Raw genomic sequence first — 24,623 nt, 5'->3', positions numbered from 1 at the left:
CCCAACTAGACATCCCCTCCGTATTCAGTGTAGTAAGCCATGAAGGCCAACAGTCAAGCATACAGCCTACAGGTGGTTGACCAGACTTGGCCAAGCACCTTAGCCGTATCTTCAAGCCTCAGTAAAACTGAAATTCATTCAATTAAACAGGACCAGACAGTTCTCTGGACACCTCCATTAATGGAACTGCAGTCACTGTGAAGTCTTAAATCATCATATATGAGAATGACTTTATCTTCAAAGTGTCTTGCCAACTTGCCACTCAGAGCATGCAACTGAGTGTTCCACTGTATCTTTCTCAGGGCTGGATTATAACAGGCTTCTAACCATTCGGAATAGCTCCACTGCATGACATTGAGAAGATGCAATGGTGGTGGAAAAGAATTCCTTTTTTGCCACCATTGGCACCACATAATGAGCTTTAACCTGTATCCTGTTGGAGTTGGCACAAGTCTTCCTCCACTTGCATTGTAGCCAACTCCCATCCTGCTTCACTGCCCTCAACTCAAGTATATACCAAGGAGCTGCCCAGGCTCTACTCAGCGGGAGAGGGCACTTGGGTGTGATTGTGTCAGCTGCCTGCCTCATTTCTGAATTCCACAGAGCAATCATGGTTTTGACAGAAGCATCAGGCATACCAGCTGGAAAATACCCCAAAGCCCTCTGGAAGCCAACCCAAATCATTAGCCTCTGAGGATGGACCATTTTCATAGGTCCCACACCCTTGCAGAAGTAAAAGGCCGCTGTAATTCAAGTCTGTGCCCCAACCACTGCGGCCGAAGAAGCTGAGGTTGATTGGTTCTATGAAGACCTACAACACCTTCTAGAACTAACACCAAAAAAAGATGTCCTTTTCATCATAGGGGATTGGAATGCTAAAGTAGGAAGTCAAGAAATCACTGGGATAATAGGCAAGCATGGCCTTGGTGTACAAAATGAAGCAGGACAAAGGCTAATAGAGTTTTGCCAAGAGAACACGCTGATCATAGCAATGATCATGAGCTTCCTGTTGCAAAATTTCGGCTTAAATTGAAGAACGTAGGGAAAAGCACTAAACCATTCAGGTATGACCTAAATCATATCCCTTATGAATATACAGTGGAGGTGAGGAATAGATTTCAGGGATTAGACCTGATAGACAAAGTGCCTGAGGAACTATGGACGGAGGTCCGTAACATTGTTCAGGAGGCAGCAACGAAATCCATCCCAAAGAAAAAGAAATGCAAGAAAGCCAAGTGGCTGTCTGATGAGGCTTTACAAGTAGCTGAGGAAAGAAGGGGAGCGAAAAGCAAGGGAGAAAGGGGAAGATATATCCAACTGAATGCAGAGTTCCAGAGAATAGCAAGGAGAGACAAGAAGGCCTTCTTAAATGAACAATGCAAAGAAATCGAGGAAAACAACAGAATGGGAAAGACTAGAGATCTCTTCAAGAAAATCGGAGATCTCAAGGGAACGTTTTGTGCAAAGACGGGCATGATAAAGGACAAAGAAGGCAGGGACCTAACAGAAGCAGATGAAATTAAGAAGAGGTGGAAAGAATACACAGAACTATACAGGAAAGATCTTAATGTCCCTGATAGCCATGATAGTGCGCTCACTGAACTTGAGCCTGACATCCTAGAGAGTGAAGTCAAGTGGGCCTTAGGAAGCATTACTAACAACAAAGCTAGTGGAGATGGCAGCATTCCAGCTGAGCTATTTAAAATCCTAAAAGATGATGCTGTTAAGTGCTGAACTTAATATGCCAACAAATTTGGAACACTCAGCAGTGGCCACAAGACTGGAAGAGGTCAGTTTACATTCCAATTCCAAAGAAGGGCAACGCCAAAGAGTGTTCAAGCTACCATACAATTGTGCTCATTTCACATGCCAGCAAGGTGATGCTCAAAATCCTACAAGCTAGGCTTCAGCAGTATGTGAACCGAGAACTACCAGAAGTACAAGCTGGGTTTCGAAGAGGCTGAGGAACTAGAGATCAAATCGCCAACGTTCGCTGGATCATGGAGAAAGCAAGAGAATTCCAGAAAAATGTCTATTTCTGCTTCATTGACTATGCTAAAGCCTTTGATTGTGTGGATCACAACAAACTCTGGAAAATTCTTAAAGAGATGGGAGTATCAGACCACCTTACCTGTCTCCTGAGAAACCTGTACGAGGGACAAGAAGCAACAGTAAGAACCGGACATGGAACAACCGATTGGTTCAAAATTGGGAAAGGAGTACGACAAGGCTGCATACCGTTGCCCTGCTTATTTAACTTATATGCAGAGTACATCATGAGAAATGCCGGGTTGGATGAATCACAGGTTGGAATTCAGATTGCCGGGAGAATGATCAACAACCTCAGATATGCAGACGATACCACCCTAATGGCAGAAAGTGAAGAGGATCTCAAGAGCCTCTTGTTGAGGGTGAAAGAGGAGAGTGCAAAAGCTGGTTTGAAACCCAACATTAAAAAAACTAAGATCATGGCATCTGGCCCCATCACATCCTGGCATATAGAAGGGGAAGAAATGGAAACGGTGAGAGATTTTATTTTCTTGGGCTCCAAGATCACCGCAGACGGTGACTGTAACCATGAAATTAAAAGACGCTTGCTCCTTGGGAGGAAAGCTATGGCAAACTTAGACAGCATAGTAAGAAGCAGAGACATCACCTTGCCGACAAAGGTCCATATAATCAAAGCTATGGTTTTCCCAGTAGCAACGTATGGCTGTGAGAGCTGGACTATAAGGAAGGCTGAACACGGAAGAATTGATGCTTTCGAACTGTGGTGCTGGAGAAGACTCTTATGAGTCCCCTGGACTGCAAGGAGGTCAAATCAGTCAATCCTAAAGGAAATCAACCCTGAGTGCTCATTGGAAGAACAGATACTGAAGCTGAAGCTCAAATATTTTGGCCACTTAATGCGAAGAGAAAACTCACTGGAAAAGATCCTGATGCTGGGAAAGATTGAAGGCAAAAGGAGATGGGGACGGCAGAGGATGAGATGGCTAGATAGCATCACCGATGCAATGAATATGAACTTGAGCGCACTCCAGGAGAGAGCGGAGGACAGGAAGGCCTGGCGTACTATAGTCCATGGGGTCACGAAGAGTCGGACACAACTGAACAACATTTCTAAAGCTGAATAGGAGTTATTGCCCTGGAGTTATTACTTCCACCCCTTTTTCTCAATGTGCAGTTTTCCATGAAGAAGCCCAAATCCCCAGTTCTCCAGTGGAGCATCTAAAGGCTCCCCCTGAGAGCATCCCCCCACACACACATTTTGCCCCTCTCCAGCAATTGGCCATGGAGTTATTGCTCCCATCCCCTTTTACTCAGCATGTGCAGTTTTCCATGAAGAAGCCCAAATCCGCAATTCTCCAGTGCAGCATCTGAAAGCTTCCCATGAGAGCATCCTCCCTCCCACCCCATTTCACCCCATTCCAGTAAAATGTCACATAGTTATAGCTTCCACCATCACCTCTTCTCCTTCTCTGGGCACTTTCACTCTGTTCACAATGACAGGCTCCCGAGACCTCGCCAGATTGCTACTGCAATAAAGCTCTTAACATCGGAGAAGTGATCATAGCATCAAAGACGCAATTTAACACAACAGTGGAGAAGCGAAGTAATGCAAATTTCAGAGATGTGCATAATCACGGACGCTAATTACTCTAGCTGGCGAAATGGAAGTGCAGGGCTATTCTGAAGGCTCGAAAGAGCGCTCTACGGCTTTGATGTGCTGGAAAGGCAGGTGAGTTACTTTAGTTACCCATAATGAGAAGACAGGATACCCTGGAGAAGATGCTGATGCTAGGGAAAGTGGAAGGCAAAAGGAAGAGGGGCTGACCAAGGGCAAGATGGATGGATGATATTCTGGAGGTGATGGACTCAAGCTTGGGGGAGCTGGGGGTGGCGACGGCCGACAGGAATCTCTGGCATGGGCTGGTCCATGAAGTCACAAAGAATCGGAAGCGACTGAACGAACAAACAACAAACTTTAGTTACCTAGGTTATGGAGGGCATGGCCAGGTGAAAGACACGCCCTTAGGAACGCCCCAATCATACCGAATGTAAAGTGGAGGGATAGGTACACAGCAGCTGAACCGCAGGGCAACCAAATTAAAAAACAATGGACTAAAAGTACTCTGCAAAAATGCGGCTTCCCCACAGGTAAACTCCAGGGTGGCTGCAGAGTGGCCACAGCATCATGTGTCCCTAATGACTTTAAGCCACAGTAGCATCACAGAAATCCTCCCACATAGACAGGCCTCTGGTCAACTTACCTATGCGATGCCTTAGGAAAATAAGTGAGATATTATGTTCAGCCCATGGAGGTGGGGTGAGGAGGGCAGGCAGTATTCCTGGGAAAATAGGTTCATGTTGCTTCCCAAACCACAGTCTCACTCAATTTGATTAAACAAACTTGAAGCCAGTTGGGGTGGGGGGACCAAACTGTGTTTTTGCAGTCTTATTAATGCAAATGGCAATTCCATTTAAGTTTTACTTAAGAACAAAAGAGTATTTGAGCAGACTTATTTAAAGAGAGATGCAAATCTTATTCTGTGAAAATCATGCTCTTCTGACAAACAGCAGCTCAATACTGTATTTCTCTTTCTCCAGGAATGCTCTTGCTCTAAACAAATACCAGCTGTATTACCTTTTTATCCATGCTTGAAACAGAAGAAGCATCCGATTAAATTTATACACATTCCAGGTAGGCCAGGATCACTTACCACCTTGAAACAGGAGCTGAACATAGAGCACCAAAGTCACTTATCTGATGTGACTACTCAGATCTCACTTAGTTCAGTGGGTGTTGCATTCAAGGCAGAGTACAATTGTTAATTTGTACATCTCATGAAATGAGTAATGTAAGAATGTACAAGTGGAAGCTGCCTCAAGAGACTAAAGGAGAAAAGTTACTCAGCCTAAGAGAGGAGAGCCAGGGCCTGCAGGAGAAGCCACCACCACCACTATCGGGGAAGAGGCGTGCCTGCTGCTGCTGGGCCTGCTGCTGCTGCTGCCACCACCAACACCAGGCCTTCCCTGCAGACTTCTGCCTGGCAGACCGCCAGTCCCTGCAGGACCAGGCCCCCAGGTACCGAGCCAGCTGTGCTGCTTCCACCTGCCCCTTCCTGGAGGGGCTACATAAGCTGGCTGGCTGAGGTGGCCTGGGAGAGCCAGGGCCTGCAGGAGAAGCCACCACCAGGGAAGAGGCGGGCCTGCTGCTGCGGCTCCTGCTGCTGCGGCTCCTGCTGCTGCCGCCACCGCCACCGCCACCGCCACCACCAGGCCTTCCCCGTGGACTTCTGCCTGGCATTATTTTTAAGGGGATTTTTTAATTGTTGTTGTTGTTGTTTAATTTCTGGGGGACTCTGTTGTGTTTTTAGGGGTGGGTAGCCTGCCTGATAGGCGGGAGCGAGGGGGCATGTGTCCACCTGATGGAGGCAGTGGGGGGAGTGTTGGGGGCCAGAACATACCGAGGCTGGGCGGCAGGCACTGGCAGAGTGCTAGGGGCAGGCCATGCCAGGTAAGGGGAACAAGGGAGAGATGTGCAGTATCTGTCCCCTGCTCCGGGCCTGTCCAGAGTCAAAGGATGGCTGGGGGAGGCGTGACTCCATCTTCTGGACTTCGTTTGCTGCTTTGCAATGCCAGGTCTGTTACCCAGAAAACCTCCCTCATCCATGACCATGACGTGATCCTGGACGAGGGTGCAGACCTGGCATGTATTACGGAGACCTGTCTGGCCGAGGGTGCTGCTCCAACTCTTGCTGCCATGTGTCCAGCCGGATTTTCGTATGCACAGCAGCCGAGGGCTGGGGATCGGGGAGGGGGAGTGGCTGTTATCTACTGAGAGTCCTTGGTCTTCACCAGACCCCCTCTCCGGGAGACCAAGGCTGCTGAGTGCATGTACTGGAGGTTGGGCCTGAAGGGCAGTCTGGGGATTCTGCTCGTGTACCGTCCACCACGCTGCACGACTGACTCCCTGGCCGAGGTGCTTGAGGTGGTCTCTGATGTGCGTGTACAGGCCCCTAACTTATTGGTGTTGGGGGACTTCAACGTATATTCAGAGGCCATCCTCACAGGAGCACCTCGGGACTTCATGGAGATCATGGCTTTCTGGGAGCTGCACCATATTCTAACTGGGCCCACCCATGTAGCCAGTCATGCACTAGACCTTGTGTTTGTTTCTAGAGAAGTGGGGAGTGATCTGGAAGTCGGGGGGGTATATCCACCACCCCCTTGTCATGGTCAGATCACTATCTGGTCACGTTAGACTTCTCGGTTCCACAACCCCTCCGCAGGGGTGGAGGACCCATTAAAATGGTCCGCCCCAGGCATCTTATGGATCCGAATGGATTCCTCAACGTGCTTGGGGATTCTCTGGAGCATGCCAATGGCCACTCAGTCGAGACTCTGGTGGGTGGCTGGAATGCCGCAATCACTGGGGCATTATATCGGGTGGCTCCGAAACACCCTCTCCCCCTGAACAGGGCTCGGACTGCACCATGGTTCAATCCGCGGTTACGAGCTCTGAAACAGGAGGTGAGACGGCTAGAGCGCCAGTGGCGGAAGTCTCGCTCCAAAGACGATCAGACACGGGCTAGAGCTGTATCTTCAGCCTATCACGTGGCGGTGAAGGCAGCAAAAAAGGAATATTATGCTGCCTCCATCGCGTCTGCAGAGTGCTGTCCCAGGAGGCTGTTCCAAGTGGTCCGGAGCCTGGTCGGTCCTGTGGCTCCGGAACCACTGGAGCATTCTAAGGCCTCCTGTGAGGCCTTGGCAAGGCACTTTGCAGATAAAATTGATCGTATTAGGAGTGTTACTCCGCATGCTGAGGATACAGTTAGTGAGCAAGAGGCGGCCTGTGGCAAACCGGTTTTGTGGGATCAGCTTCAGCTTCTTCCTTCTGATGAAGTGGACAAGGTGCTTTCATCTGTAAGGCCGACCACCTGCTTACTTGATCCTTGCCCATCTTGGTTCATTATGGGCTGCAGAGAGAGATTGGGTGAGGGGATCGGGGCGGTGGTGAACACCTCCCTTGAGGAGGGAGTGATGCCATCAGCCTTCAAGGAGGCAGTGATAAGACCACTCTTAAAGAAGCCCTCCTTGGATCTCCAAGTTCTGAACAACTTTCGCCCAGTCTCAAATCTGCCATTTTTGGGCAAGGTGATTGAGCGGGTGGTGCCGATGCAGTTGAAGACACACTTGGAAGAAACCAATTATCTAGACCCATTTCAGTCGGGCTTCAGGCTCGGGCATGGGACAAAAACGGCCTTGGTCGCCTTGGTGGATGATACGAGGAGGGCTCTGGATAGGGGTGAATGCTCCTTCCTTGCTCTCGACCTCTCAGAGGCTTTTGATACCATTGACCACGGTATCCTCCTGGACCGCCTGGAGGGGTTGGGCATTGGAGACACTGTATTGCAGTGGTTCCGGTCCTTCGTCTCCGGCAGGTACCAGAGAGAGTACCACTGGGAGAGGAGGTTTCGGACCCATGGCCACTCACCTGTGGGGTTCCACAGGGTTCCATCCTCTCCCTGATGCTATTTAACATCTATGTGAAGCCGCTGGGGCTATCATCAGGAGGTTTGGGTTGCGGTGTCATCAATATGCGGATGACACGCAGCTCTCCCTCTCGTTCAAATCTTCACCAAGGTTGGCCCTGGAATCCCTGTCCAAATGTCTGGAGACGGTGAGTGGCTGGATGGGGAGGAATAAGCTAAACCCTGACAAGACTGAGGTACTTTTGGTGGGAGACAAGAAGAGGCTGGGGGTTGTTGACCTGGTGTTGAATGGAGTACGGCTACCCTTGAAAGACCAGGTCTGCAGCCTGGGGGTCATTTTGGACTCCCAGCTGTCCATGGAGGCTCAGGTGTCAGGTATGAGCCGGACAGCGCTGTATCAACTCCATCTGATACAGGGGCTGCGCCCCTTCCTTCCCGGCCATCTGCTTCCATCGGTAGTACATGCCCTGGTCTCCTCTCGTTTAGACTACTGTAATGCGCTCTACGTGGCGTTACCCTTGAAGACGGTTCAGAAGCTGCAACTGGTACAGAACGCGGTGGCTCGCCTGATTAAAGGCAGCCGCCGGCAAGATCACATCACTCCAGTGCTGAAGGAGTTGCACTGGTTACCAGTTGTTTTCCGGGCCAAGTTCAAGGTATTGGTTTTGACCTTTAAAACCCTATATGGTTCCGGCCCAGCCTATCTTAAGGAGCGCCTCCAGCAACACCAGACAGGCCACTTAACAAGATCAGCCTCCGATGGCCTTCTCTCTGTCCCATCATCCAGGACAGCTAGACTGGTGGGGACAAGGGAGAGGACCCAACTCTGTGGAACTCCCTCCCTAGGGAACTCCGTCCCTAGGGAACTCCGTCATGCCCCCTCTTTAATGAGCTTCCGCTGTGTATTAAAAACGTGGTTGTTCAGGCAGTCATTTGGGGTGGGTTAGGGTATTTTAGAAAATGTTTTTATTGTAGAATTTTATTATTTTAAACTGTTTTATTATATGTTGTACGTCGCCCAGAGTGGCTGGGTGACCAGCCAGATGGGCTATTAATAAATTAAATAAATAAATAATATAAGTACAAACAAAACAAAAAACCCTAACCCTATAATGAGGGACATCATATAACATCCCAGCTTGACCCCCCACTCCACCCCCACCCATGTCAGTTGGGTTTCTGTCAACATGGCATTTCAAGGATTAGTTGCCTGGTATAGGCAGCCAAAAACAAAATGGAGGCGGGCCAAATATCTGAGGGAGAAAATCAAAGTAATAAGATGAGAAAGGCTTCAGTGTGGGGTGCGATGAAAAGAGCAAGAGAAGCCAAGGCCGGGGGGGGGGGGGGATGTGTCCCATAGGTGATTGACAGAGGATGCCAATGGCAGCCTGCTAGATTATTACTAATTATGGGATGTTTACATAGGAGAAATGGGAGCAACACAGTGCCAGAGACAGGAGCAGCAGCAGAATACTAATTTAAAAACATCTGCAAAAGCCTGGGAGCATGCCATACAGAATTATCTGCTTGACACGTTTACATATAAATTGAGAGCAAACATGATGTAGGGAGATACTCTATTCATTTGTTTCTACCCAGCCCCAAAAATGCTTTCCTAGCAGAAAAGCAACATCTAGCTTTATCTAAGGAATCTCATTTGCTAAAGAGAGATAAACAGAGGGTAGAAAATGGTGGTTGGTGTTAGCTTGGTAGCTTGGAGGGAGGCCTGGGCTTAAAGGTTTACTCAGTCACTGGCTTTGGTCAAACCTTGGTTCAAAGGATTGCTCAGTTATTGACCTCTGGCTGACCTTGACCCAGGGTCAGCCCTACCATTAAGCAAAGTGAGGTGGATACCTCAGGCGGCAGATGCTGAGAGGTGGCAGCAAGGGATTGGAGGAGAGAACTGCTGCCCTGTGCTCCCAAAGCTACCCTGCTGCCTTCAGGTGCAGTGGAGGACTGTCCCACCATCAGCACTGAAGAAAGAATCAACTGTCGGGCTTTTGTTTATGGAATGGAAGGGGGCACCATTTTGTTTTTCACCTCAGGCCGCAAAATGTTTTAGGCCTGCCCTGCAGGCTTGGCTAGATGCCTATCACTCAGCCTCAGTTTTCTGTCTGTAAAATGGGAACGTTAGAGACCTGCCTGAAAAGACTGAGGCAAGAATGGGCCACCTTGGAAACTACAGCAAACAAATGTTCAGTGAAAAGCAAAGTTTAAACAAAAGAAAAGGAAATAGTGACTGATCTCAAGTAGAGAAGTTCCTCTTTGTCTGGGACAACAGGGACTGTCCAAAAAGAAGCAACAGGATGTGGAGTAGGGTGGCTTGTGACCCAATAATTTGCCAGTGTGCTGGTAATGTGATTCGTTTTCTTTCCCGGGTCTAGCTGACAAATGTATCTGAGATAGAGGATAGTCTCAGGTCAGATAGTATCCCCCCTGCACCCACTGCAGGCTTTTCATGTGGCATTCAGCTTATCCAGCCAGTCTAATATCTGCACAGGTTGTCGTTCCTGTGATGGCATGGTGGCAAGTGTGCGGCAAGGAACAGGAGCGGGAAATGCCTGTTCTTTCCAAACTCGATGTTGCTAGACTGTCAGTTTGGAATCCTCATCCTCCAGTTTCAGCATTCTTGGGGTTTAGCAGTTTAAGCTTTCTCCAATCTGATGCCCTCCAGACGTGTAGGATAGGCAACTCCTATCCTTCCCAGCCAGCTAGAGGGCACCATTTCAGGGAAGGCTTGGTTGGCTGGAATTCTTGTATGTGGTGTATGTGTGTGTGTGAACTCTAACATTTGTTTCTTCCTGTACCCTTCTTCCACTCCTCTTTATCTCATTTGAAGAAAATGCTTTAGAGGAGCACACAGCTGTCCTATTCCTCAACTCTTTCCCCTTCTCATTTAAGTTCAAGCACATCCACTGTCCATCACACCTAACCTAGATGAAAGGGATGCAGGGTCTCCCCACTCCTCACCCCTTCTCTGCTTTCTTGCAAGGAAAATGCCAGAGGAATGCAGCCTGTCTAATTAATCTTGTGTAGATAAACTGAGAGGGAAGGAAGCTCCTTCACCTACATTCTGCTGCTGCAGTGGAAGAAAAGGAGACTGAGATCTGAACTCTCTTTTGCATAGCAAAACACGCGCACACACACACACACACACGGGTCCCATTAGAGCAGGACTTTGGGGCAGATGCCACGGCCCCACTCAGCAGGATGAGGGCCCGCAAATGCAGCAGCACTGGCTTATGAACACATTTTGAAGTAAGAGAAGTAGTACACATTGGGTTGGATCCTGGATTTGCCTTCCATTGACAGAAGGAAAGTGTCCAGAGTCCAAAATTAAGTCCAGAGTCCAAAACATTAAGTCCAGAGTCCAAAATTGCATATGCGTGCTCTCGCTCTCTCTCTCTCTCTCTCTCTCTCTCTCACACACACACACACACACACACACTCCTTGAGGTTCACAGGCTACATTCCACCAACTCTTCTACCTGTTTAATCCTGTTCATTTAGTCCAGGTTCCCACCAGCTGAACGCCTCAAGGGCTCTGCAGCCAAAATGCAGCAACGTATTCAAACTATTTCTAGGCAGAACAGAGGCCTCTGTTATTACACGTGCAGTGTACCAGTCACAGCTCTGCTCTTCTCTTTAAATGAAAAGCTCAGGGAAGATATTAAGAAGTTACCTCTGACCTAAAGAATGTTGCAAAAGAAGCCTGTCAGCACCAAAAACTGACCACTGGTCTCTACAGCTGTTTAAGTAATGGCTGGGGGCAGCAGGGAGGGTGAGGAAATGGCCTGGCCAGTATTGTTTTGTTTTCAGGCCTGTTGCCAGAACAGCAAAAGGCAAGCTCTCTTCCTCCCTTCCTCTCTATTTATTTATGCTTTTATAAAAGCTGTGCTTTTATAAAAGGTTTTTTATAAACCTTTATTAAAAAAAGGTTTTATTTATGCTTTTATAAAAGGTTTTTTTTATTAAAAAAAAAACCCTTATCAGAATCAACCGCCTTTATGCCAAGATCTGCCCACGGACCCATCAAAAACTGCTGGCATCTGTCCAAAGAACTTCCCCCCACCCCACAGAAAAAATACTGGTCTCTGTCCCTATATCTGTCCCCCACCTCACCAACCACATGAACAAATTAAACCGCCACTGAATCAGACCTTTGGTCCATCTTGCCCGGTGTCATCATCTCTGATTGGTGGGAGCTCTTGGGCAAAGACGGCTCTTTCTCCACCCTGCTACCCAAGAACTTTTAACTGGAGATGCCCCGGACTGTACATAGGACTCTCTGCATGCAAAGCATTCATTCTGTAGCTGTGTTCTAGACTCTCGCCTTAAGCTGCCCCAAACTACTGAACTCTGTCCCCCGACCTATCAAAAACCACTGAGCTCTGGGCTCCCTTTTATTACACTTCTATCCCATCCTTCTTCCTCTGAGGTTTTCAGAGCAGCATGCATGGTTCTCCCCCTACCCATTTTATCCCCATAACAATCCTGTAAGGTAGGCTAAGCTGAGTGATAATGACTGATCCAAGGTCACTCAGCCAACTTTGTGGCTAAGTGGAGATTTGAAACTTGACTTATTTTATGTATTATTAACATTTCTGTACCATCTTGTTTGCTAAAAAGCCAACAATTCAAAACAATAAAACCGTAAAACAATTTTTAAAAACATTAAAAAGTAAAAATATTAAAGTATTAAAACAGCTACATATATTCAGGTACCAGACTTGTTAAAAAAAATTAAGAGTTGGCAAGCCACTTTGGGCCGAGTTTCAAGTGCCACTTAGTTAATCTTTCTGTGCATATCGAGTTCAGGTAGATTTTTGATTATGTAAGAATGGCATTGCCAGCGCCACATTGTATTGTTGGCTCAATAATCCATGTTCATGTTACCTGCAGGGTGCTTTTAAAGACAATATAGCTTGTAATTTGACTAACAGAGGCACACTATATCAAAGTGATTCTTCCTAGGAACAGCTGTAGTGGGTCAGGTTAGCAGCCTATCCTAGCCTTGCTCCACCTTCCCCCTCCAGATGTATTGGACTACAACTCTCATCAGCTGCAGCCAGCATGCCCTGCTGGCTGGGGCTTATAGGCACTGTAGTCCAACACATCTGAAGGGGGCCAGGTGAGGGAAGGCTGCCCTGTCAAGTATGGCATAGGCCAAACTGGATGCTTCAGGATATATTAACAACAAAGACACTACCAGAATATTCCATTCCCAAACATTTTTTCATGGGCTCCCCAGGCAGGTTATTTAAGATATTAGGAGAATTCTAATGTCTCCCTCCCCTATTCTCTAGCACAACTGCCACAATCCCAACTTGACCACCACTGGCTGCTTTTTAAAAGAAAGTCAGGAGATAGGGTAATATGTCTCCTGTCCTTCTTGTTAGTAAGATGCCACCAGCCTATACTTCTTTTCTTCCGGTGTGCTGTTTCACTGGAGTGACTAAGCCATTGTTTGCACTTGTCACGCCACTCTAGAGAATGTAACCACCCCAGCTTGTTTACAAAGAAGTTAAAGGCCTCACTTGAAGGGATTAAGGCCTGGAGTATTGGATGCAGTTTTGGTCACCTCATTTTTCAGAAGGATAAAACAAATAGGAGCGGGTTCAGAAGAGAGCAACCAGGATGATAAAAGATTTGGAACACAGGGGGACGCAAGTGATGTTGCTTTTTGTTACTAAGACCTCAAAGTCTTTAGGTAGAACTACACATTATACTAAATGAGCAGCTGCCATTGAAAATACCATGCCTGCATTTGATTCCCCTACACGCACACATGCACACGCACCCTATATCTGGGACAACCTGCTTAACATCATGGTATATTTCCTTGCCTCTCATGATTGGCTGATGTGGGGGAGAGGGCTGGGGGGGGGGAGTATACAACACCATTAAAGAAATAGTTTGCCTTTGGGGGTGGTAGATTAATGTTTACTCCAGTGTAAACATTACACTGTGCTGTATAAACAGTAGCACTTACATACCTTAGCTAATGTTTTCGGTTATCATTGGCTACTGGTCCTGATGGCTATATGCTGCCTCTGGTATCAGAGGCAGTGTGCTTACATACACCAGTTTCTGGGGACCATGGGCAGGAGGGTGCTGTTGCACTCATGTCCTGCTTGTGGGTTTCTGGTCAACAGCTGGCTGGCCACCGTGTGAACAGAATGCTGGACTAGAGGGACTCTGGGTCTGATCCAGAAGGGCTCTTCTTATGTTCTTATCTGTTGTTGTGTCTGACTGGATCAATGTATCTGTTATCTGTTGCTCGGCTCTGGGAAAGAGCTAGAGTGGATGAGAGGCCTCCGTTAAATTCAGCTAGAATGGGTGTTTGCTGCTTCGTGGGTCTCTATACCAATCCTGGAGCCGTGTGCCAGCTATGCCCGTTTCTTTTTTACCTCAGTTTGAATACCTACATAATTGGGCTATCTTAAAGACTGCATCACAGCATACTTCTTTTCAAGTTTGGATTTATTGTATTGTTTTACAGAATCAAGTTTTCGTCAAAGTTATAACCCAAAGGCTATCTGAGGTGCATTTCAGCTGAGAGCATTTAAGTATTCTTTCTTTGAAACATGGGATGAGGACAGAATAGTAAGAAAGGGAGACTTCCTCAGTGGGCTCCAGTCAAATCCATGTCCTCCGCTACTTCTCTACAACTTGGCTGATCTCTAAAGCTTCAGACATACAGCCAGAGCAAGTAACAGGACTCAGGCCTAGACCTGTTGCTTCCTTACCACCACCCCACGAACAATATCAGTGCCCTAATGTGTTTCCATTCTGTGGGCAAGAATCCCTTAGAAGAAATGGAGTAGCACTCATAGTCAACAAAAGGGTGGGAAAAGCAGTACTGGGGTACAATCTTAAAAATGATAGAATGATCTCAGTATGAATCCAAGGCAAACCATTCAACATCACAGTAATTCAAGTCTATGCCCCAACAACTGATGCCGAAGAAGCTGAGGTTGATCGGTTCTATGAAGACCTACAACACCTTCTAGAACTTAACACCAAAAAAAGATGTCCTCTTCATCATAGGGGATTGGAATGCTAAAGTAGGAAGTCAAGAAATCACTGGGATAACAGGCAGGCATGGCCTTGGTGTACAAAATGAAGCAGGACAAAAGCTAATAGAGTTTTGCCAAGAGAACACACTGATCATAGCAAACACTCTTTTCCAACAGCACAAGAGACGACTCTACACATGGACATCACCAGATGGTGAATATCGAAATCAGATTGATTATGTCCTTTGCAGCCAAAGATGGAGAAGCTGTATACAGTCAGTCAAAACAAGACCTGGAGCTGACTGTGGCTCAGATCATGAGCTTCTTGTTGCAAAATTTCGGCTTAAATTGAAGAACGTAGGGAAAAGCACTAAACCATTCAGGTATGACCTAAATCATATCCCTTATGAATATACAGTGGAGGTGAGGAATAGATTTCAGGGATTAGACCTGATAGACAGAGTGCCTGAGGAACTATGGACGGAGGTCCGTAACATTGTTCAGGAGGCAGCAACGAAATCCATCCCAAAGAAAAAGAAATGCAAGAAAGCCAAGTGGCTGTCTGATGAGGCTTTACAAGTAGCTGAGGAAAGAAGGGGAGCGAAAAGCAAGGGAGAAAGAGGAAGATATATCCAACTGAATGCAGAGTTCCAGAGAATAGCAAGGAGAGACAAGAAGGCCTTCTTAAATGAACAATGCAAAGAAATCGAGGAAAACAACAGAATGGGAAAGACTAGAGATCTCTTCAAGCATTAGTAACAACAAAGCTAGCGGAGATGACAGTATACCAGCCGAGCTATTTAAAATCCTAAAAGATGATGCTGTTAAAGTGCTGCATTCAATATGCCAACAAATCTGGAACACTCAACAGTGGCCACAAGACTGGAAAAGGTCAGTTTACATTCCAATTCCAAAGAAGGGCAACGCCAAAGAGTGTTCAAACTACCGCACAATTGCGCTCATTTCACATGCCAGCAAGGTGATGCTCAAAATCCTACAAGCTAGGCTTCAGCAGTATGTGAACCGAGAACTACCGGAAGTGCAAGCTGGGTTTAGAAGAGGCAGAGGAACTAGAGATCAAATCGCCAACATTCGCTGCATCATGGAGAAAGCAAGAGAATTCCAGAAAAACGTCTATTTCTGCTTCATTGACTACGCTAAAGCCTTTGATTGTGTGGATCACAACAAACTGTGGCAAATTCTGAAAGTGATGGGAGTACCAGACCACCTTACCTGTCTCCTGAGAAACCTGTACGAGGGTCAAGAAGCAACAGTCAGAACCAGACATGGAACAACCGATTGGTTCAAAATTGGGAAAGGAGTACGACAAGGCTGCATATTGTCACCCTGCTTATTTAACTTATATGCAGAGTACATCATGAGAAATGCCGGGTTGGATGAATCAGAGGTTGGAATTAAGATTGCTGGGAGAATTATCAACAACCTCCGATATGCAGACGATACCACCCTAATGGCAGAAAGCGAAGGGGATCTAAAGAGCCTCTTGTTGAGGGTGAAAGAGGAGAGTGCAAAAGCTGGTTTGAAACTCAACATTAAAAAAACTAAGATCATGGCATCTGGCCCCATCACTTCCTGGCATATAGAAGGGGAAGAAATGGAAGCAGTGACAGATTTTACTTTCTTGGGCTCCAAGATCACCGCAGACGGTGACTGTAGCCATGAAATTAAAAGACGCTTGCTCCTTGGGAGGAAAGCTATGGCAAACCTAGACAGCATAGTAAGAAGCAGAGACATCACCTTGCCGACAAAGGTCCGTCTAATCAAAGCTATGGTTTTCCCAGTGGTAACGTATGGCTGTGACAGCTGGACTATAAGGAAGGCTGAGCGCCGAAGAATTGATGCTTTCGAACTGTGGTGCTGGAGAAGACTCTTACGAGTCCCCTGGACTGCAAGGAGGTCAAATCAGTCCATCCTAAAGGAAATCAACCCTGAGTGCTCATTGGAGGGACAGATACTGAAGCTGAAGCTCCAATATTTTGGCCACCTAATGCGAAGAGAAAACTCCCTGGAAAAGACCCTGATGCTGGGAAAGACTGAAGGCAAAAGGAGAAGGGGACGGCAGAGGATGAGATGGCTAGATAGCATCACCGATGCAATGAATATGAACTTGAGCACACTCCGGGAGAGAGCGCAGGACAGGAAGGCCTGGCGTGCTATGGTCCATGGGGTCACGAAGAGTCGGACACGACTGAACGACTGAACAACAACAAGAGATCTCTTCAAGAAAATCGGAGATCTCAAGGGAACGTTTTGTGCAAAGACGGGCATGATAAAGGACAAAGAAGGCAGGGACCTAACAGATGCAGATGAGATTAAGAAGAGGTGGAAAGAATACACAGAAGAACTATACAGGAAAGATCTGAATGTCCCTGATAGCCATGATAGTGCGGTCACTGAACTTGAGCCGGACATCCTAGAGAGTGAAGTCAAGTGGGCCTTAGGAAGCATTACTAACAACAAAGCTAGTGGAGATGACAGTATTCCAGCTGAGCTATTTAAAATCCTAAAAGATGATGCTGTTCAAGTGCTGCATTCAATATGCCAACAAATTTGGAACACTCAACAATGGCCGCAAGACTGGAAAAGGTCAATTTACATTCCAATTCCAAAGAAGGGCAACGCCAAAGAGTGTTCAAACTACCGCACAATTGCACTCATTTCACATGCCAGCAAGGTGATGCTCAAAATCCTACAAGCTAGGCTTCAGCAGTATGCGAACCGACAACTACCGGAAGTACAAGCTGGGTTTCGAAGAGGCTGAGGAACTAGAGATCAAATCGCCAACATTCGCTGCATCATGGAGAAAGCAAGAGAATTCCAGAAAAATGTCTATTTCTGCTTCATTGACTACGCTAAAGCCTTTGATTGTGTGGATCACAACAAACTGTGGCAAATTCTTAAAGTGATGGGAGTACCAGACCACCTTACCTGTCTCTTCAGAAACCTGTACCAGGGTCAAGAAGCAACAGTAAGAACCAGACATGGAACAACCGAGTGGTTCAAAATTGGGAAAGGAGTATGACAAGGCTGCATATTGTCATCCTGCTTATTTAACTTATATGCAGAGTACATCATGAGAAATGCCGGGTTGGATGAATCAGAGGTCGGAATTAAGATTGCTGGGAGAATTATCAACAACCTCCGATATGCAGACGATACCACCCTAATGGCAGAAAGCGAAGGGGATCTAAAGAGCCTCTTGTTGAGGGTGAAAGAGGAGAGTGCAAAAGCTGGTTTGAAACTCAACATTGACAAAACTAAGATCATGGCATCTGGCCCTATCACTTGCTGGCATATAGAAGGGGAAGAAATGGAAGCAGTGACAGATTTTACTTTCTTGGGCTCCAAGATCACCGCAGACGGTGACTGTAGCCATGAAATTAAAAGATGCTTGCTCCTTGGGAGGAAAGCTATGGCAAACCTAGACAGGATAGTAAGAAGCAGAGACATCACCTTGTCGACAAAGGTCCGTCTAATCAAAGCTATGGTTTTCCCAGTAGTAATGTATGGCTGTGAGAGCTGGACTATAAGGAAGGCTGAGCGCCGAAGAATTGATGCTTTCGAACTGTGGTGCTGGAGAAGACTCTTACGAGTCCCCTGGACCGCAAGGAGGTCAAATCAGTCCATCCTAAAGGAAATCAACCCTGATTGCTCATTGGAAGGACAGATACTGAAGCTGAAGCTCCAATATTTTGGCCACCTAATGCGAAGAGAAAACTCTCTGGAAAAGACCCTGATGCTGGGAAAGACTGAAGGCAAAAGGAGAAGGGGACGGCAGAGGATGAGATGGCTAGATAGCATCACCGATGCAATGAATATGAACTTGAGTACGTTCCGGGAGAGAGCGCAGGATAGGAAGGCCTGCGTAACATGGGTAATTTTGGATATGGGACAATGTATTTATCTGGGTACACATACTTGGATTCTGTGACTCCTGAAGTGTATGTATCTGTGGGTTAACACCGGTGTCATATGGTAAAAACGGGTGTTTGTATTCATAGGTATATCAGCTTGCTCTCTGTCAGTGGTGACATCTGTTTCTCGGGGAAAGCTTGTTTCCCTTATTTCCTGCTCTCTTGTGAGTCGTGAAGGTGAGGTGGTGTTTATGGCAGCCTGTTACAAAACATAATCTCTGGTACATTGAATGGAATTCTCTAAACTTCCCTGTATACTCCTATGTCCTCTCTCACCATCTTGGGCAGCTGCTTACAAGATTTCAGCCTGAGCAGCAGCCTCTTTTTCTTGTTGCAGAGACTCTAATTTGGCTTCTGACTTAGCCTTCTCCAGCTTCATGGCGGCTTCCCTTTTACTGTAAAGGGCACGTGCCCTTTCAGGTTCTTCTGCAGGCCGTGCTTTAACATGGCTGCCCTTGTAGTAGATGAACTTGATTGTTTTGATCTAGTTGTTTTGGCTGAACACTTGGAGGAACCACAGTGTCATGATACTGTTTCTTGTAGGTGATCAGCCTGCTGCTCAACTTTTCTTATAGCTCATTGCACCAGGTTACTGAAGCTCAAATATTTTGGCCACCTAATGCGAAGAGAAAACTCCCTGGAAAAGACCCTGATGCTGGGAAAGATTGAAGGCAAAAGGAGAAGGGGACGGCAGAGGATGAGTACCAGCTACCCACCAGGGTCTCGACCGAGTGGCTGTTGGCATGCCCCAGAGAATCCCCAAGCGCGTTCAGGAATCCATTTGGATCCATAAGACACCTGGGGCGGACCATTTTAATGGGTCCTCCACCCCTGCGGAGGGGTTGTGGAACCGAGAAGTCCAACATCACCAGATAGTGATCTGACCATGACAAGGGGGTGGTGGATATACCCCCGACTTCCAGATCAGTCATGCAGCGGGGTGGACGGTACACGAGCAGAATCCCCAGACTGCCCTTCAGGCCTAACCTCCAGTACATGCACTCAGCAACCTTGGTCTCCCGGAGAGGGGGTCTGGTGAAGACCAAGGACTCTTGGCAGATAACAGCCACTCCCCCTCCCCGATCCCCAGCCCTCGGCTGCTGTACATACGAAAATCCAGCTGGACACATGGCTGCAAGGGTTGGAGCAGCAGCCTCGGCCAGCCAGGTCTCCGTAATACATGCCAGGTCTGCACCCTCATCCAGGATCATGTCATAGATGAGGGAGGTTTTCTGGGTAACAGACCTGGCATTGCAGAGCAGCAAACGAAGGCCAGAAGATGGGGTCAAAGCAATTCATCATTACCCAGGTCAGACTTCTTCAACCTATTTACCGTATATGGAGACAATATGCTGTATCTTCTTCGAACATGTGCAGGGATGATGGAATTGGCCAGGAGAAGAGCCAATGGCTATGTGATACAGCCAGTAGCTGGAAGCACTGAACTACTTCTTCCTACACTTATAGAATGCAGTCAGGTACCAGACAATATAAGTGAAATCCCTACCTCAGATGCAGTGCGACATCATTCTCACCTAAAAGTTATAGCTGATTATATCCCACTTATAAATACAAATGCTCAGATTCTACTTCTTCTTGGTTGAGTTATGGTAAGAATGCACAAGGCTCACCAGCAGCATAATGGTTCTTACAACACCCCCTATGCACAGAAACATCTTGGCTGGGTGATAGTGGGAGATGTCTGCATCAATGGACTACATAAACCAGGTCGTGTAGACGCTTCTGCAATGAACATATTAGAAAATGGTTATACATAATTTCTTTGAACCATACAATTTTTCATTAAAGAAATGCCTTCCAGTGGGGATCAATTGTGTTTTGACAATAAAGGTAACTTGGGTAGGTTCATGCCAAAAAGACATGATGATGGTCTAGGGAGAACAGTATTCTAAACATCCAAAAATGACGAAAAGTTCACTCTCTCAATGGATAAGGAGTTCCTAAAAATAACAGGCAAGGAATTCTCTAAAGGTGAAGCAAACAACTGGCAAGCTTCCTTTCTATTTCGTGTACCTAGGTGGAAACTACCTAACAACAGAGAGCAAGCTCTCTCTCGACTTACTTCACTAAGACAGCAGTCCTATAGCCACAAGACACTGTCTAGACAGCCAGAGGATTTTTCAGTTTCTGGGAACCGAGGTTATCCAACCTTGGTTTCCAGAAATTTCACTCCTCGCCCCTCCCCCTTGTAGCTGTTCTTTCTGCCCTGCTGCTGTCTCCATGCTCATAAAGGAGCGCGGAGAGGGCAAAAAGGGGGCAGTCCTGAGGAGGGGAAGAAACCATGGAAACCGCTTTAGCCAGCTTACTATCAGGTCTCCTGGCCCCTTCCATCCCAGAAAATGCACATCTAGCCACAAATGTAGGGTGGCTGGAGCATGGAGGAGAGGATCCCCTCTGTGCTGCATCCACCCTGAATTGGATAGGCGTCAGCCCCTATCTCCATAGGATTGCGCCCTAAGTTGCAACTTGGTCAGAAAGCCTAAGATGAAGGATGATTTTGTGAAGAGCCTGTTTGAAAACAACCACACTGAGTTAGCTGTGCCTCTGAAAGAGGGTCAAGAATGCTAGTATCTCCATCTTTGGTGTGTATCACCCACAGAAGTCTGAAAAAATTGAGTTGTGTTCAACTCAAGTGCTTAATTTAATGGAGTTTCTTTAAACAGTGTTCTCCTCAGTGGTCCAGATTTGACAAACAGCCTGCTGGGAGTCTTAATTCATTTCAGAAAACTCGTTAACATTCAGCAGATGAAGAAGCAACTGATCTACTTAAAAGAACACAGGAGATGCTAGCTGTTTCTAATCTCAGACTGCATAAGATAGTCTCCAACAGCATCAAGATGATGAAAGCATTCAGCCCTGAGGATCATGCAGCAAGTTTGAAGAACCTCAATTTAGGAGTTGACATGTCACTAATTCAACGCAGCTTGGGATTAAGCTGGGACCTTAAGACAGATATATTCATGGGCCAGGTATTATTATTATTATTATTATTATTATTTTCTGCCTTTTTCCCAATACCAGGACTCAAGGCGGCTTGAGACGATACCGGTGCTTGACAAGCCATATACCAAAAGTGGCATTCTGTCTATGGTGAACAGTTTGTATGATCTGCTTAGGTTTGTAGCTCCAGTCACCATGTAGAAGATCCATGTTACGAAGAGCTCTCCTCCAGAGTACAAGACTGAGCACTCCATTGCCCGAAGGAAAAAGGCTGTAATGGAACAAATGGAAAGATTCCTGGCAAACCCTCACGTTCCAAATACCACTCATCTACATCTCTATTTCACTTATTTCTGCCCAACACAAGGAAATCTGTGTGTTTTCAGATGCCTCAACAAAGGCCATAGCAGCAGTCACAGATATGGCAGGCATGAACCACATTGGGTTTATCCTCAGAAAGGTGAAACCAAGTCCACAATCTCCACAAACCATCCCAAGACTTGAGCTGTGTGGAGCTGTACTTGCTGTAGAGATTGCAGAGTTGATACTGAAAAAAGGAGACATTCAGCTCAATGCAGCCAAATTTTATATTGATAGCAAGGTAGCACTTGGCTATATACAACCAAACTAGAAGGTTCTGTAGCAGCCATATCGGGGGTCAGACTAAGTAGCCTCATGCAGTCTCATGCTTCATGTTCTTGCTGAGCTCTTTCTCCCTTGAATATATTGTTGTAAGCTGACGAGACACAGGAATTCCTTATCTTGTCAAAGGTCATACAATTGTATATCTTGTTCTCTGCTGTTCTCTTCTGTTCTCTCCTTATCATGGCTACCCTATAACCCAGTTCTTGTATTATAAACAATGGTGCTAGGAGGAAAATGTTGAGGATTGCAACCCCATGCGGGAGGGAGAGGAGGAGCCGTTTCATATGTGTCACAATGTCTATAAAACCAATGTGCTAATGTAAATCGGGGCTTCTGGCTCTTTGGAAACGATTCCAGCCTTAAGCCCGCGCGTTAAATAAAGAATCTCTTTTTCCTTCACTCCGTGGTCTCTCTGACTCTGGGTTCTGCAACATAAATGGTGCCGTGACTCGGATGTGGCAGGCTCTGAGCCAGACAGGTGGCAGTTGCCTGCTCTTGATCGCCGCACCGGGAAGACGAGCTCGGCGCATGCCTCCCTTTCTTGGCGCCACCGACCTTTTTGTCGAGTGAATGGGAGAAAGCCTGCACCGGGATCGCCCAAACGGCAGCGAGCAGCAAGAGAACCTTGGGAAACGGAGGAAGGAACTTGAGCCCTGCCTGTATCGCAGCTGCAATTGAGTTGAAACCCACATTGGAAGCCTTCAGGAGAAAGGCAAGTATATGGGAAAAAGAGGGCCCCGCCTTTAGGGAGAAAGGCCACTGGGCAGAAAAAAAGAGGGCCCCGCCTTATGAAGAAGGTCAGTGTTGGTGGTATACGTATACAAAAAGAACCTACTCCTTGCGGGTAGAAGGGGGGCCTGATCACACCCCCGAGTGGGCGCCAGTACCTAGCACGCCAGTACTCAGTAGGAAGCTGAGGAAGCTGGGGAAGCCGTTTTCCGCTCTGGTAAAAAGTGGGAAAAGTGGGTGGCAGGGACATATGGATGTAGTGGAGAGATTGATGATTGTGTGAGTGGCTACTGCGGTTTCTGAAGCATACCGTTGACCGTCCGGGTGCCCAGGCCAGTAGCAAAGTGCGTGATGTGAAAAATCCTCTTGTGTCGGCCAGTGAGACCCCTTACTCACTGACCAATTCCCATTCCCTAATTGTGTCTGTCTTCAATTTAGGAGGGAGGCTATGGGTGGTGGGGGAAGCAAACCTTGCACCCCCTTGAGATGTATGTCAAACAAAGAAGGAAAAAGGTTTTTTTAAAAGATTCAGAATAGAGAGAGAAAACAGCAAAAAGCTCAAGGTCGAGCTGAGAGGAAAAAAAACAAGATCTGAGGCTTTTAATTAGAAAAATGTTGCAGGACAGTCTGGCTTTTAACAAAGCGTGGGAGCGTGAGAGTGTAAGGCCAAAGAAGTAGCTGTTAGCCTAGCGTGCCGAGAGGGGGGGGGGCAGGAAAATTGCCCACAACGTTCTGAGTTGTGCAACATCATCACCTCGCCTAATTGAGATGAAATCCCTAAAAAATGGAAACTGAAAATGAAGACCCAGAAGATGAAGGCAAAATAGAAAATAAAGGTGAAGAATCAGCCCCCAGAGCACAGGCTAGACCCCTCTTCGAGTGAAAAGTGTGCCATAAGACTGTCCCAAAGCAGAATGAAGCGGAAAGACCACGTTGAAGATCTCTGTCAAGGTAACCGTGTTTAGCTTTGAACTGTGTTAAAATTGCATAGAGCCTGTAGCTACTGACCATCAGCTATATGATTTCTGAAGAGCGTAACCATTAAGCTTTTGCCGTGGGATTCCCTGCAATGAAGAAATCTCACTGATTCGAGTGTCCAGTGTTACACTGCCTAAGTGTGTGTGCTAAAGAGACCGAGAAACCAGACAGCATGTTCCTGGCCAAGCCAAAATCGCGCTACTACCATGCTCCTGAAAGCTGCAATAAACTGTGTAAGCTGGGAGACCCAACCTGATTGAGAAGAAGATATTGGAGCAACTGTCTTAAAAAACAATGAGATCTGTGTAGCTGGCTGGCTGACGCTGTCAGTGATGTTACAACTTTAAATTAAGACTGTTTTCCTGTTTGAGACCCCAGCGAAGAAAGCTGACCCGAGTTATTTGTTGCCCGTGCCAAAGCAAGAATTTGGTGGCCCTGTACCTCATCGTGTCCTGTTTTGAGCTTGGGATTTACAAATACAAACAAACTGAGAAGCTTGCCTTTGAAGTCCTGCAAATCACCCCACCGCCTTCCCGAAGATTAATGGCTGCCTGAAAAATGCAAGTATAAGGCGATGCCCATCACCCCCCAGCGTCCTGAGTTTCGGCACTCAGTGTTTCAGTGCTTTCGTGTACCAGGTTAGAAAAGAAAAAAAAAAGAGTAAGTTCTTAAAATGTCTGTGAGAGAACCTGACAGAAGTAAAATAAAATTTACAGAGGAGTTGCCCAAGTTAAAGCGTCACAGCTAGAGAGCTGAGCTGTGCCGCTCTGTTTAGACAGAGGCCTTGCTAAAAAGTTAAAGGCCCTTGTCTGTCAAAAGGGGTGTAGGGCCACACTTTCCCTTTTTAAACTCATGCAAAA

This window comes from Heloderma suspectum, chromosome 5, assembly GCF_057233095.1.
Source record: "Heloderma suspectum isolate Gila_16-S chromosome 5, 16-S_ref, whole genome shotgun sequence".
NCBI classification, from domain to species: Eukaryota; Metazoa; Chordata; class Lepidosauria; order Squamata; family Helodermatidae; genus Heloderma; species Heloderma suspectum.
This window is presented reverse-complemented; position numbering follows the sequence as displayed.